At 40.7% G+C, this 15,124-nt stretch overlaps 1 protein-coding gene across 5 annotated transcripts in view; it reads right to left on the minus strand.

Annotated features, from left to right (window-relative positions):
- The window catches only part of PRICKLE2 (prickle planar cell polarity protein 2), a 363,728-nt gene that overhangs the window by 116,076 nt on the left and 232,528 nt on the right, over positions 1-15,124 (minus strand). The window contains exon 1 of one of the 5 annotated variants that reach the window (XM_058288597.2): positions 1,397-2,060. The exons of 3 other annotated variants lie outside the window; for them this stretch is intronic. The gene's annotated coding sequence lies outside the window, so the exon portion shown is untranslated. Of the gene's footprint in view, positions 1-1,017; positions 2,061-15,124 lie in introns of those variants that run through there. One more of the 5 variants, XM_058288595.2, reaches the window with a different exon arrangement.

A 15,124-nucleotide genomic window follows, 5' to 3' on the forward strand; every position in this document is an offset into this window, starting at 1 on the left:
GTCTCACCGAGATGGTTCCAACCACTCAGGGAGAGACGCTGAAGCAGAACAAATCGCAGCCTCACGAGCTGCAGATTCGGAGCATGGCAGCCTAAGTCCACGCATTCTCGGCAAGCTGGGGCCCTCCGACTGTGGTCATGGACACATTGACACTGTAAGCAGAGCTCTCTCGCCTGAGTGTCTAAGTTACACGAGAGCCACGCGTGGACCGGCGGATGGCACGGCATCTGGTATGGATCACTTACCCTGGTGTGATTTGGCCCAGTCCAGATTATTTACGGTTCATACGTAAGGTCCTGTTGGACCCCAGCATACCCTGGGACCGCATAAACAAAGAGTTAACAGGATTAAAAAGTCTGTATTTCATCATCGCAAGACCTCCATGGCAGATTAGTGATGGTATGAGTGGTTTTGGAGAAGCCAAGAATGAAGGGAACCAACTATGAACGCTCCTCCAAGAAACCCAGTTTAGGGAACATGCTTCAGCTGGGCTGTGCAGTCATATTCTGGAGCTCTGTCACCATTTCTATTCTGAAAGCATTGGCTAAAATTAAACCTAAATAATTTGAGCACTGTTTTTTTTTTACATCGAAATCTCAGCTAAGCCCTAGTTCCTCGCGGCTCCTAATGGTTTCTGACATCCTGGGCTGAAAGACTCCACTGGGCAGGGACATTGTCAGACATTTGTTTTTTTCACCCTCTTGCCCTTGATTATTTTTTAAAAGAAAGCTATACTTCCGTAAATAATATTTTAGATAAAGCTCTTTCTTAAGCACCAAGACTTAAGCGATTCTTTAGGACCCCCTACAGTTGTGACATATCCCTTTGCAATAGCGCTTTCCAACAAGCCCAGAGGAGGCAAACTGCACCGGAGGGCCACTGAAATGCCACCTGGCCCAGATATCGTAGCCCCAATGTCCTCCCCCAAAGCAAAGCCTCTAGATCCAGCTTTCACGTTCTCCCTAGAAAAATGCGCTGTTGTTTCCATTTGTGAATTACAGCAAATTTCTTACCCACCTCCGGGGAGGACGAAATGCCCAGGCTCAGGGGATGCTTCCAGCAGATCTGAGCTTACCAACTGCCCCAGTTCACTTTCTCCCTGGATCTGGCTTCTAAGAACGCAAGCAGGACTGCAGGCAGCGAGAGCATCTTGTCAAAACCCTTCTCAGAATCCGGAGCTTTCCCGGGAGCAGGCTCCCACCCGCGCTGTTCTGCCTTCGCTCCTGGAAAACAGCATTGCTGGATGGAGACCCTGCTGGGGAATCCACCGAGCAGGGGGACAAGTAGGACTTCCACCCTTCCTCTGGATCTGCCTGAGAGCTCCGATCGCCTTCCTGAGAACCCCAGTTTCGTTTTAACTCCCCAGCTTCCCGACTATCCGAAAGAAGTCACAGACCCCAGTCTTGGCGTCACCAGCTGATCCGGAGCCAGACCCAGGGCGACCAGCCAGCTTCTCGCCGAGCCCGCGACACTGAACCAGGAAACGTGCGGCTCAGCCAAGAAATAATAATAATAACTGTCGGCCGCGCTGCTCGGGGAGCCGGAGAAGTCGCTGTTGCAGTGCTCGCATCCTCTGCATGCTAATGACGCCGTGATGTCAGCAAGTCAGTCACAGCATCTGGACCTTCCGGGCCCTGCTGCCCAGCGCGGAGATTTATTTACATGTAAATTAGCCTCGCCTTCCAAATCAATAATCCCGGGGGCAGGGAGAGGGGGAAGAAAGCCTTTGCTGGATACTGGCGGCCCTAGCTACGCAATCCTCAAATGAATTAAAAAAAAAAATCACATCTAATGAGAGGTTTTAAAAATACACGCCTCTTTTTTCTTTTTAAGGCTGTGCTCTTCTGTGCCAGGATCAGGTCTGGGCACAGTTATCAACCTGAGCGCCTGCTTCAGATTAAATGCCTGCCTGCCGCACCGACGCGGGAGGGAAATCATAGCTCGGCCCCCCGCCCAAAGCTGTGTCAAGCCTCCAAATGCCTCGACTTGGTTTTTCTTTCTTTTCTCTCGTCAACTTTCATTTTACAAGGTGTCGGTGGCTTGTTGGCTGGGACTACGTCACCTTTGAGTTTTTGTGCAGCCCCAAAGTAAAACACTACTAACTGCTTTCCTCCCATGCTTGGGTGATGAATTAGTCACCCGCCAACTCCTTACCCCAATTCCAAGTAAGCATGGAAGATTACAAAGAATAAAGCTGCCCGGGGGCATCTGTGATCCTTAGAGAGGAGCCTTTCCATCTCCATTTTACAGATTAAGAAACTGAGGCTTTGAGTGGAGAACTGACTTTTCCAATGGAAATCTCAGCAAAGGATGGGCAAGAACCCACGTTTCCTGGACTTTAGGCTGGGGCTTTCTTAAATACCTTTGGATCCCTGACTCCAATTCTATGCGTTATAAAAGGGTCTCTGTAAGCAATCTGGAAGAACTCTCGAGTCGCACAGCCCTAGGTTCGAATCCTGACCCTGCTTCCTGCTAGCAGTGTGTCCTGGGACACGTAACTTAATCTTCGGGGTCTTCAGTTTCCTCACGGGCACCATTCACTCAGGCTGTACGTATTTACTGAGCAGATACTATGTGCCAGGCACTGTTCTAGGGACTGGGGAGAGATGCAGCATTTACTCTTGTGGACCTTATGTTCTACTGCACGAAAAGAAAGCAAAACTATCTACTGGGAACTATGGTGAAGTGCAACACAATGTGACACACACTGTTATTTCTGATATTTTGGATGAAGTCAGAAAAATATTCATCAAGGCTTTCTTTTTCCACTAAGATGACCATGTTTCTATCCTCTCAGTACTTCCATCTTTTATTTTTAAAATCAATTGTTCTTTCAATGCTATCTGTGCAGCACGCTGGGCCAAATAAGAGAAGCAAAGCCAATATTCCAGACTCTGTGCCAATGATAAAGAAGTGGTGGAATGAATGCTGAGGGTGCGGGAGGGCGAGGGAGGGCGAGGGTGGGCTGGGGAGGGGCTGGGGAGAGCGGTGTATCCATCATCCGCAGAGGCGTCCCAGAGGACAAAGCAGCCAGCACAGCTCCTTGCCCACACTCCCCTGCCTCAAGAGCCCACTCTGATGAGCTCTGCCCTTCCAGCTGGAGTTCCTGAAGCTTCAAATGAATTTCTTTGTTGGATGTGGAGAAGTTAAATTACATCTTTTGTTATATGTAATTGTATTAATAATGCTTAATAACTTCTTTCAGAATGCTCCTCTCTAGTTCACAGAAGACTTTTCATGGTGAAAATCATGGGACCTGGAATAACTTTTCACTAACAGAAAGAGAATACAAGAGAATGAGTAATACGCTGCATTAGGTCTCCACATAACTCAGAGATCCTAGGGGAGGAGCTGGTTCCCCCAGACTCCAAAGTCTATTAAAAAAACACAACAGTCTAGGGCCACCAGTGGCCAGGTAGAAGCAGTGGCATCCTACCGCAGTTTCTTCATCTGAAGATGGGCACACTCCTCTCTGATCTACTTATTATCAGGATGACCATATGGAAATGATGGGAAACAATTTACAGGTGATTGACAATGAAGAGGAAAGGTGGAATACAGAAAGTGAAGAGATCTAATCTGGAGTAGAAATGACACACGATTACCAACTTCGTAAGGGTAACTTCATAATGGTTGCCAGGGGTTCCTCTGACACTTGCCAGTTCTATGATTTGGGGCCTGCAGTTTCATTGAAACATGGGGACAATAATAGCTCATGCCCACCCTCCCGGGGCTGTTGTATGGATCAAAGAGAACTAATGTGAAACCCTTAGCATTGTGCCTAGCACCTAGCAAACACGCAATAAACGCTAGCTATTGGTAGTAGAAGTAATGATGCTACTTTCACTGTTAAACTTTGGAACTAATAAGTAAACTGACCAGAGGGGGCAAGGAAGTGGGTACAGGGAAGACTGCAAAAGCACCCCCTTCCTAGGGCATAATTTGAAGTTCCACCTATGTGAGCGAGCTGGTGACATGCTCTTTCCTACATGATACAACACAAAATCTTTGCAGTTGCTATGAAACTAGGTAAGAAAACAATAAAGACAACCAAGAGGCACCAAGGGGAGCTCCTCTGCAGCTGTCAAGAGGGCACAACTACTATTTCTGCAATGTATGGATGTTATCTCCATTCATTCATGGAGCCGTTCAGCATTAAATGAGCTCCTACTATTTTGCCAGTCATTGTGTTAGGCCTTAGGGCCATCACGGTGGTTGAGACAGACATGAGCCCTGTTTAAAAAGAGCTTGAAAATGAGAGGGCAGGGTGGGGGGCGGGGGGGAGGGGAGAGAAACAAATAAATCTTTAAAAAAAAAAAAGAAAATGAGAGGGAAGGGCATTTACAGTAGATTAAGCAAGAAATTAGAGTAGAATGTGATACATGTTAGGATAGGGTGCAAGTAGAGTCCCTGGAAGTCTGTTGTGAGGAGAGGGACATGTAAAAGTGCCTCCCCTAAGTCCATCGAACTCCACGTGGTCTGTGAGTGTGGATCAGTGGCAAGGAGGCTGGAAGCCAAAGCATCACCTTTGCAGAGATTATTAAAATTTAAAAATCCAAGCATCGATAATTCTTTATGACAATCACCTTCATCCTGGAGACCACTCTATTGAGGACTTTTGGAAAATATGGTGCTAGGTATTAGACAAGGTGAGGCAACACCTACTTCAGAAATTTCAGAAGGCTCGTAAATAGGGACAAAATTCATACAGTTTTTACAAACTCAGAGTAAAATTCTACATCCCTGACAGTAAACCTTACGCCAGTGGGGGTGGAGAGGGACAAGCAATATACATAAGGCCCTTCATCAAGTATTTATAGAGGATATATGAAACGCAGGGCACTCTTGCTGGGAGACCAAAGCGGATGCAACTGTTGACCTTCAGAACTTCCTGTTTAAGGGGAATGATGTGTCATTTATATAAATGGCTGCAACTGTCTACATGCAATGTATGGGAAGAGTGTAAGGAGAACAAGACTGATTGTGGCTGAGGTGATCAGGCATCAAGAAGAGTGTGATCTAAGTCAGGCCTCCAGATCAAATTTTAGTGGCAAGAAGTGTTCTAGACAAGCAGATGAGCATGCATACGAGGGGAAAGTATCCACACAAATGTGGACTTAAGAGACCCGTGAGGGCACAAAACAGCTCAGCAGCAGCAGCGCAACCCTGGCAGGCCCTGACAAAGAGGCAGTTACGTGCATGGCGGAAAATCCAATCATCTTTCCACTCTACCAGCATTCGTCAGACTTTTACTGGAGGATTACGGGGAAAGGTTAAGCGAATCGCTGCTGGTTAGCTTACAGCAGAGAAGGTTGAGTGATGACAAGGTCTGTGGCCCTTCTTGAGCAGAGCTTCTTAAGCAGGGGTCTGGGAGCTTAAATTGAAATTCAAAAAAAACATTATTCTTGAGGGGACGTGTTGGTGCAGGTGTGACACATTTATTAAATAATACACAGTATAATGTGGACTTAGGGTTCATGGTTTACAACTAGCAAAGGGGTCCGTGGAACAAAAAAGGTTAAGAACCAACTGCTCTAGAGGAAGCACTTTAATGAGAAAGATCCTAATGAACAATTTTAAAAATCTCTATTTGCACAGGCATAAAATAAGGAGTGGGTTTTAACTAACTAAAGAGGGAAATCACTTGGACCTATGGAGGACTCGTGACTATTAAGATGATTCAAACGGGCACCTGCCATTCAGAGAAACGGCAGCATCTTGATCAGACTTCAAAAAGATAAAGACCAGTCCCAGTTCTAGCTGGTTTAGATTAGCACCTTCTGGCCCTGCTATTGTGAAATGACAATTACTATAAGGGATACTGCCAGAGTTTCAAATCATCTACTTAACAAAGTTTATTTTTTTAAAATGTATCTGTGTGTGTATGTGTAGGCAGAGTAAGCCATTCAAGAGTGGTTCTGCAACAAAAGGACAAATATTGTCTGGTCTAACTAATATGAACTAAATATGATAGTAAACTCACAGAGGTAAACTCTAGAATATAGGTTACTAGGAGATAAAATGTAGGTTGAGAATGGGAGCTGATGCTTAAAAATATGTAGAATTTTTAAATAAGGTTTATTGGAAAAGTGTGGAAATGAATAGAGTTGATGGTAACATGTTATAGTGAGTATAACACTGCTGATTTATCAATATGATTTATGTCTGTGGGCATAAATGTCAATTGAAAAGAAGGTAGAGGCTAATCTAGGGACTGTACAACAGTGATTTCAGTGGTGGATGAGGAATGCGGTTTACAGTATAAATATAAGAGTGTTCTGCTTTACAAAATGTTAAGAATACATGGGAAAATTACAACTAATGTAATATGTCAACGATAGTTAATAGTAATATTGTAATCTTTCTGCAGCAATGGCAAAGCAGATATATCAATTTTAAGGGACAATAGGGGAGAATAAGGGAGTATGGGATTTTTCCTTTTGAAGTAATGAAAATGTTCTAAAATTGAAGTGATGACAGCAAAACTCTATGATGAAAATGAGAGCCATTCAGTGCACACTTTGGAAGGATTGTACAAGGCATGGGGTTGTATAACAGTGAATTCTGTAGTGGAAGATGGACTGTGGCTAACAGGACAAATACGACAACATTCTCTCATGAACTGTAACAAATACATAATATTAAAATGTAGTAACAATTGGGTGGGTTCTAAGACTATGGCTATAGCTAGTGATATTTTGACGATGCTCTTTCATAGTTTGTAACACGTTTTACAGCAATGCAAAGTGTTAGTGGTGGGGTGATGTATGGGAACCCTGTATAATGTTATGCATGTTTGTTTTGTAAGTTCACAACTTTTACTGTACAATTATTTATGTATGATGTTCATGTATAATTGATATTCTTCAACAAAATTTTCTTAAATGGAAAAAGTTTTAATTTAAATAGAAATTAAAACACATAAGGTGCTATGCTTTAGGGCTTTAATATAAGGGAATTTAAGTGTGAATTTTATCAAAAATAAAAGTAGAAGTGTCAGATGGAAAAAAAAAGAGTGACTTGGTGATATTTAGATTTCAAAGCCCAGTAAATTTTTAAAAAATTAAGGGAAGATGGGAAGAGTCACTGGGCTCCCATCTACCATATGGGATGTCCTGGCTTCAGTTCCCGGGGCCTCCTGGTGAAGGTGGGCTGGCTCGTGTGCAAGGCTGGTACAAAATGATGATGCAACAAAAGAGAGACATGGAGGAAAGACGATGAGAGACTCAACAAACAAGGAAGTTGAGATGGCTCAAGCGACTGAGTGCCTCTTTCCCATGTTGGAAGGTCCTGGGATCGGGTTCTGGTGCCTCCTAAAGAGAAGACGAGAAGACAAGCAGACACAGAAGAATGCAAAGCAAATGGACACAGAGAACAAAGAGCGAGCACAAGTGGTTGGGGGAATCAAAAAAAGTTAAGGGAGGAAGGTGACCTAGAATTGTCATATAAATTGGATTAGGTAGGCTTATGATGCGGTAACAAATAATGGTGGAAATCTCAGGAGCTTAACACAACAAAGGTAGATTTCTTACTCAAGCCAAGTCAGCTGATCTAGCAGCTCTCTAGGTACCTCCTCCAAGCAGCAACTCAGGGACCTGGTCTGCTTCCTTCCTTGTCTCAATACATAATTTCCAGGTTATAGCAACAGAAGATGAGAGAAGCTAAGTGCTTCATTTTAGAGGTGAAAGTCATGACTCCCATTGGTCAAGCTAGTCCTATGACCTCACCCAACTGTAGGTGGGGCTGGGAATTGTACATCCAGGAAGAGGAGGAGAAACAGATAATGGTGAGCCCTGGTAATGTTTACCACAGTTGTCAATTTTTATTTTTGCCAAATAGAGCTGTTTAAAAAAATTAACATCTATTAGACCCATAATGTTTTAAAACAAAGAGGTGCTTAACATTTTAAAAAACCCATGTAGCCCTATGGTGGACACTAGAACTCAAGGTTGACTCCCTCTAACCCCAGAAGGGAGAACACAAAGAAAATATTCTAGACTTTTACTGACTTTCAAGCAACAATACCCAACCTGAGTAACCAAACAGAAAATAAATGTATGAAATATATAATGCTTCTACAGTATGGGTAAAGATGTATATAGCATCTATAAAGGTGGAGCTACCTTCATATAAAAGAAATGCTAAAGAGATACTCAATAGTTTCTGACCACTTTTCCAGTTCTGATTTATAATTTGCCTCCCACAATAGGTATATTATTGTAAAAGAAAAAGCATGGAAGAAAGATCCAAATTCAAACCTGGATTCCATAGCTTCCTGGTTATATCATCTTGGTGGTGACTATCAATGACCTCTCTAAGACTCAGTTTATGCATCCATAAAAATGGAGATACTTATCTACCAAAGGCTTTGGGGGGATTAGTCAAGTTAGGTATATAGCTTATCTTGTAGAGAACCTACCATATAAACAGATGTTAAAGCAATATTAGTGCCTGCTTGGTTAATAAAGAAGAGAGCAGGAAGAAGAGCTGCAGCCATAAATAATAAAACTGCTCACAATAAAGATAAAGATGACAGCCCAGCCAATTTTTGAGCCTTCCTTCTTGACTATTTGTATAAGATTCCATGTCAAAAATACTGTTCATATCATGAACAGAAATTTCTCTATCTTGTGAAAAATAATCTGGTATGCTTTAAATCTAGAAAAAGGCCTTTTTCCATCAATTTGAATCTTCCATATTTCATACATTTTAATTATTCCTGGTCCCAATAATCAAATGCACGAAGTGTTAACTCAGTCTTTTATCCCCCTTTTAATTACCTTAATTAAAATGAGAAATAAGGACAAGCTAGACTGCAAATCAAAATGAAAGACTGCTGAAGATTCTGCTTCCTACCAAAAAAAAAAAAAGATTAAAAATTGCATCAATGATATAAATATGTTTACCATTACACATTTCCATGAAAATATTGTTAAATTGACATGATGAGTTAGCAAACATCAGTTTTGTTTTAGGCAAAGAAATCTGCATTTATTATGGCAGCTTTTTGTAATTACTAATCTCCATTAAACGGCTGAGCAGAAACCTGAATTTTTTACTATGTCAAGGTCCAGGAGAACAAGCAAGAATTGCACAGGGATGCTTTGGTTTCCCAGCCCTAAATGCAGGCACTTGGGCTTCTATATGCTTTTCCTGGGAGATAACATTGGAAAATGGAAAGACAGCCTAAAAAAAACCCCTGGAAAACCCTCTGCCTCATAAAGTAGCAAACTGGCAGCAAAGACTTGCCCTGGGAAAATTATCCTGGAAGACAAAATATCACAGATGTACAAAGTGACACATTATTTTTCTCAAGGAATGGGAAGGACTTTTGTGCCAGGTGTTTTGTATATTTTATTTCATTTAGTCCTCCCCATGATCCTAAAATGCAGCTTTAATTATTCTCCACAGTATAAAGATGATGATGACGCTGAGGTTTAAAGAAGATAAAAGCATGACTCAAAGACCGCTAGTTAAGTAGAAGAGCTGAGACTGGGTCCTGGGTCTGATAACAAAACTCATATTCCTTCCTCTAATTCAGAGGTTCTCAACCATCCTCTCAAAAACCAAGTATATCTCAAGCAGGGTGTAATATATTAGAATTATTAAAAAGAGAAAAACATAGAAGGTTCTCTGGCCCTCTAGTTTGGATTGATTCCTATGTACGAAACTCACAGTATTGCTCTTTTCCTTGAGAACTTTCTGTCTTGGTTCAGAATTCTTCATCCTTGGTTAGTGATTAAGATCCTTGGTTAAAATTTCTGATTACGTGGTTAAAATCTCTCTCTTTCTCTCTCTAAATAGACCTTATACTCTTCGCGGGCTGAGCCCATGCCTTTGTAGGCATCATTCTATTTCAATTGCCTAGCACAGTACTTAGTCACCTGGAGGCTAATGAGTATTTGTTGAATGAATAAAACATTTTATAGTGATTTTTCTCACCTAGAAATTAGAGGAAATTCAGAATTACATCTGGAAGAAGGGCTCTCTGCTCATATGCATTCCAGCATGCTTTTGTGAATGGGAAAGAAAAGGTTGGTGCTATCTCTCGGATATGCTTCTTTAGATTGGCTTCCAGGATGCCATATGCTTCTGGCTTCCTTCGATCCTTTGGCTGTTCCTTCTCAATCTCTTTTGCTGGTTGTATTAGTCAGCCAAAGGGGTGCTGTTGCAAAATACCAGAGATCTGTTGGCTTTTATAAAGGGTCTTTATTTGGGGTAGAAGCTTACAGTCACATGGCCATAAAGCATAAGTTACGTCCCAAAGTCTGTTTCCTTGTGTTGAAGTAAGATGGCTGCCAACATCTGCAAAGGTTCAGCCTTTCTCTTCCTCTTAAGGCTCTGTGGTCCCAGCTTCTTCCAATATCAACTGTAGGCTGGGATAAGTCTCATCTCTCTCCTGGGGCTCGTTTCTCTCCAGGCATGGCTGTGCTGCTTGCTCTACAAGGCCAGCTGTGACCTATCAGGCTAATCACTCATCTCTCTTCCCAGGGTCTGTTATGTCTAATGGAACCTTCTTTCCTTCCTCACATATCTGTTTCTCTTTGTTTACTTCCCAGGCTCCAGAATCAAAACTCCAAACTCTGTTTTCTGCCATGTCTTTTCTCCTACTGATGTGGCCCAATAAAAGCTTTAATCTTAATTTAATCAAGTAAAAGTGAAACCTCTGAATTCAATACAATCTAATGTACCCAGAGGGACAGACCAATTTGCAAACACAGTCCAATACCTATTTTTGGAATTCATAAATAATACCAAACTTTTACACTGGTGCATCTTCATCTCCCCAAAAGCTAAACAGGGGAGAAGCCCAGAGCTCAGTCCTGGAACCTCTACTTTTTTCTATCCACATTCACACCTTTGATCTGGCCCAGGGTTTTAAATCCCATCTCTGCTCTGACAACTCCACACAGGATCTTTTCCACCGACTCAACACTTACATATCCACCTGCCTACATCTCTTCTACACAAGAATGTCTAAAATGGCTTCTCAAATTAACATGATCAGAACTCAGTTCTGCATGTCCCACTCACAACCCAAATCTGTTCCATCTGCATTCTTCCCAATCCAGTGAAGGGGAATTCCATCCTTCCAGTGGTTACCAACAAATGCCTTTGAGTCATTCTTGACTCCTTTCTTCCTCTCACCCCCCATCTGTCCATATAATCAAGTCGTCAGCAAACTCTGTCCCATGGGCCAAATCTGGTCTGCTGTTCATGTTTTTGCAAATACAGTTTTATTAAAATGCAGCCATGCCCATTCACTCACCCTTAACTTCTCTGATATCATCTGCTTCTTGTCCATGGTTGTACTCATGCTACAAGAGCCTTCTTGATTTCACTGCAAACACCATGGTCTCCACACTGTTCCTCAAACATGCCAGGAACATGCTTCCCTCCATGTTCTTTGCACTAGCTCTTCCCTCAGTCTGAACTGTTCCTCCTGCAGATGGTGTTGTAGCTCACTCTCTCATGTCCTTTAAGTCCTTCGACAATGTCACCTCAGTGAGGACCTTTCCATCCTTCCTCTCACATTCCTGATATGGCCAAACCTTGTTCCTGCTTTACTTTTCTCCTGAGCACTTAGCATTCTTCCTTTTTAAAAAAAAAAAAAAAAGCTTTGAGGTATAATTTACACATTATACAGTTCAACCATTTGAAATGTACAATTCGATGACTTTTACTATATTTCCAGAGTTGTGCAACCCTCACCATAATCAAATTTTAAAATATGTTCACTAACCAAGTCCTAGACAACCACTCATCTACTTTTTGCCTCTATAGACTTGTGGTTTTTAAAGTTATTTCTAATAAATGGAATCATGCAATATGTGGTCCTTTGTGAATGGTTTCTTTTGCTTAGCGTAACACTCTCAAGGTTCATCAAAGCTGAGGTATGTATCACTACTTCATTTTTTTAAATTGTTGAATACTTTTCCACTGTATGGATGTACATTTTAATCACTCATTCATCAACTGATGGATATTTGGTCTGATTCCACTTTTTGAGTATTATCAATAATGCTGCTATACATTTTATATGTTTTTGAGTGGATGTCTGTTTTCATTTTCTTGGGTATGTGTTTCTCACAAGTATGTTTTTTACTGGATGTGTGCTTTCATTTTTCCACCTAGAATGGAATTGCTCCTGGGTTATATGGAATTCTATGTTTACCATTTTAGGGAACTACCAAACTGTTTTACAAAGTGGCTGTACCATTTTACATTCCCAATGGCAATATATGAAGATATCCATTTCTTCACATCCTTTCCAACATTTGTTATTGTCTATCTTTTTTATTATAGCCATTAAGTGATGTGAAGTAGTATCTCATAATTTCATTTCCATTTCCCTAATGACAATGATGTTGAGCACCTTTTCATGGGCCTACTGAATATTTATAAATCTTATCTGGAAAATGTACATTTGGATCCTTTGCCTGTGTTTTAATTGGATATTGATCTTTTTTATTACTGTGTTATAAGAAATCTTTATATATTCTTGAAATAAGTCCAGTATCAGATATATGATTTACAAATATTTTCTCCTATTGTGGGCTGCCTTTTCACTTTCTTGAGAGTGTCCTTTTAAGTACAAATGATAATCTGATGAATTCCAATTTATATTTATATATTTTTTAATCTTGTCCTTCGTTCTGATTTAAGAGCATCCATCTAGAACTTTTTGCCAGGACTGCAAAATTAGTTGTTAATTTTTTAAAAAAATAAATATTTTGACTAGATATGTGTGAGTGAGGATTTCTTTGCATTTACCTACTTGGAGTGCATTAACCTTCTTGAATGTGCAGACAGTTTTCATCAGATTTGGGAAGTTTTCAACCAGTATTTCTTTACTCTTTCTCCTCTTCTTCTGGTATTCCTATTGTGAATGCTGATAAACTTAATGTTTGTCCCACATTTCTCGAAGGATCTGCTCAATTTTCTTCATTCTTTTTTTCTCTGTTCTTCAGATTACGTAATCTTTATTGATCTATCTTTAAGTTTCTCCACCAGCTTAAATCTACTGTTGAGCCCCTCTAATTGAATTTTCAATTTCAGTTATTATACTTATCAACTCCAAAATTTCCATTTCTAACCATTGTTTTTAATAATTACTATCTCTTTATTGGTATTTTCTATTTGATGAGACATTGTTATCAGGTTTTCCTTTAATTCTTTGGTCATTCGCTTCCTCTATTGCTTTGAACTCTTTGTTTGCTAAGTCCAACATCTGGGCCCCTTCACAGGCAGTCTCTTTTTGCCCATATTGCTTTTTTGTGTGTATGAGTCACACCTTCCTATTTAAATGTTTCATATTTTTTGTTGTTGTTGAAAACTGGACATTTTAGATAACACATTGTAGCAGTTCTGGATACTGACTTACTCTTCCTGCTACTTCTGTGGTTATTTTTTTAAACTATTAAGTACTTTTTATTAGAAAAGTTGTAGACTCAGAAAAATCATGCAGAAAATACAAAGTTCCCATATACTTGACACCCCACACAGTTTTTTCCCAATTAACACTACCATGGTACCTTTGTTAGAAGTGATGAAACACTATTATAAGTATACTATTAACTATATTCCCAGTGTGCATTAAAGTTCACTGTTTATGTTATACAATCATATTTTTTTAACTTTTTATTTTGACATATGTTTAAACTTATAAGACAGTTAACAAAAATAATAAAAAATGTGGTTATTGTTTACTTGTCTGTTTAGTATCCGGCTAGGCAAGTTCAGTGAAGTCTGTTTTCCCTGCAATATGCAGCCTCTGATGTTGCTTCTCAGAGGGTGCAGCCTTGGTCATGGGTGCAGTCTCCCAGAGTACCCGAGCTGGTGTGTCCCATTGGCACAGTACCCAGCTGTTAGCCTCCACTAATTGCTAGCTAATTGTTCTATTGTTTATGACAAGGACCCGGGGCATAAATTGCTCCACAGTCTGATCTGTAGTGATTAAAGTAGGGCCCTTTTGCAGAGCAGGGTGTTGCCAGTCATTGAGGCTGCTCCTACCAGGGTGAAATCATAGCCCTAGAATAGAATGGGAGCTAGAGAGAGTTGTGGCTCAAATATCATAGTCATAGAATAGACTCTCAGTGTTCTTACTGAGATTTGGTAGATTTTTCTTTTTAATAGATGTTTCTCCATTTACTACATGCCCTTAAGAAAATTTCCAGAGACCTCAATTGGTTGGTTTTTTGAGTGTGTGTGTGCTTTTTCTGTTTTTGTTTTTTTTGGTTCTTTTGTCTTATTTTTACAATTTTCAACAAAGGCTTGTTTCACTGGGGAGGCAGTCCATTACACTCTTTCACAATGCCATTCTGGAAGTTGATGCACCAAACTTAGCGTGCTTAAACCAACAGATGTTTTATTTTTTTATAGTCTGTTTCCCTGTGCAGTCCTAGAATGTATGTTCCAGTAGATCCAGAGCTTTCGTCAATTTCACTCTGCTCTATCTCAGAGACCAGAACTTTGCCTGGCATAGAGAAGGACCTCAATAAATATGGGTTGAATGAATGAATGAACAGGCAGAAAAGCACCCACGACCCACAGCCTATCCTATGTATGCCATGGCTGAACATAAATTGCCATAGTTAATCATCTATTCACGGTTGTGACAATTATGAATAAATAATTGCAGTCCTTCATTTCCAAATAACTTTTTTTTTTTTTTCAATTTCCTTAGAAGCTCATCACAGCCCTGGGAGACTGTCACACCTGTGAATGTCAGCAGACACTTGATTGATGCGGAAAAAGGAATGAGAAGCACAGCTATGACATACATCCCCGTGCCTCCCATGCTGAATTCTGCATCTGTTCATTTTAATCTTAAATATTCCTTAATGCCTATAAATGGCCTGCTACAAAGGACAACTAACTTAGCTTGGCTTGAAAGTTAGTCCTGTTATAACAGAACTAGACCTGGAATTGGAACCAGGAAGTGTGTGTTTGAATCTGGGCTCTGGCTCTCACAGTCTGTGTGACACTGGGCAAGTTACTTAGCCTCATTGTTTTCACAAAGCACTTAGCTTGGTGTTAGACACACCAGGAGCATTCAGTAAGTGTTAGGTACTGAGCTACAATACAATAAATGAACCTAAAAGGGTTCTTTCCAATTCTATTC

Source organism: Dasypus novemcinctus, chromosome 26 (assembly GCF_030445035.2).
Source record: "Dasypus novemcinctus isolate mDasNov1 chromosome 26, mDasNov1.1.hap2, whole genome shotgun sequence".
In the NCBI taxonomy this organism is placed as follows: domain Eukaryota; kingdom Metazoa; phylum Chordata; class Mammalia; order Cingulata; family Dasypodidae; genus Dasypus; species Dasypus novemcinctus.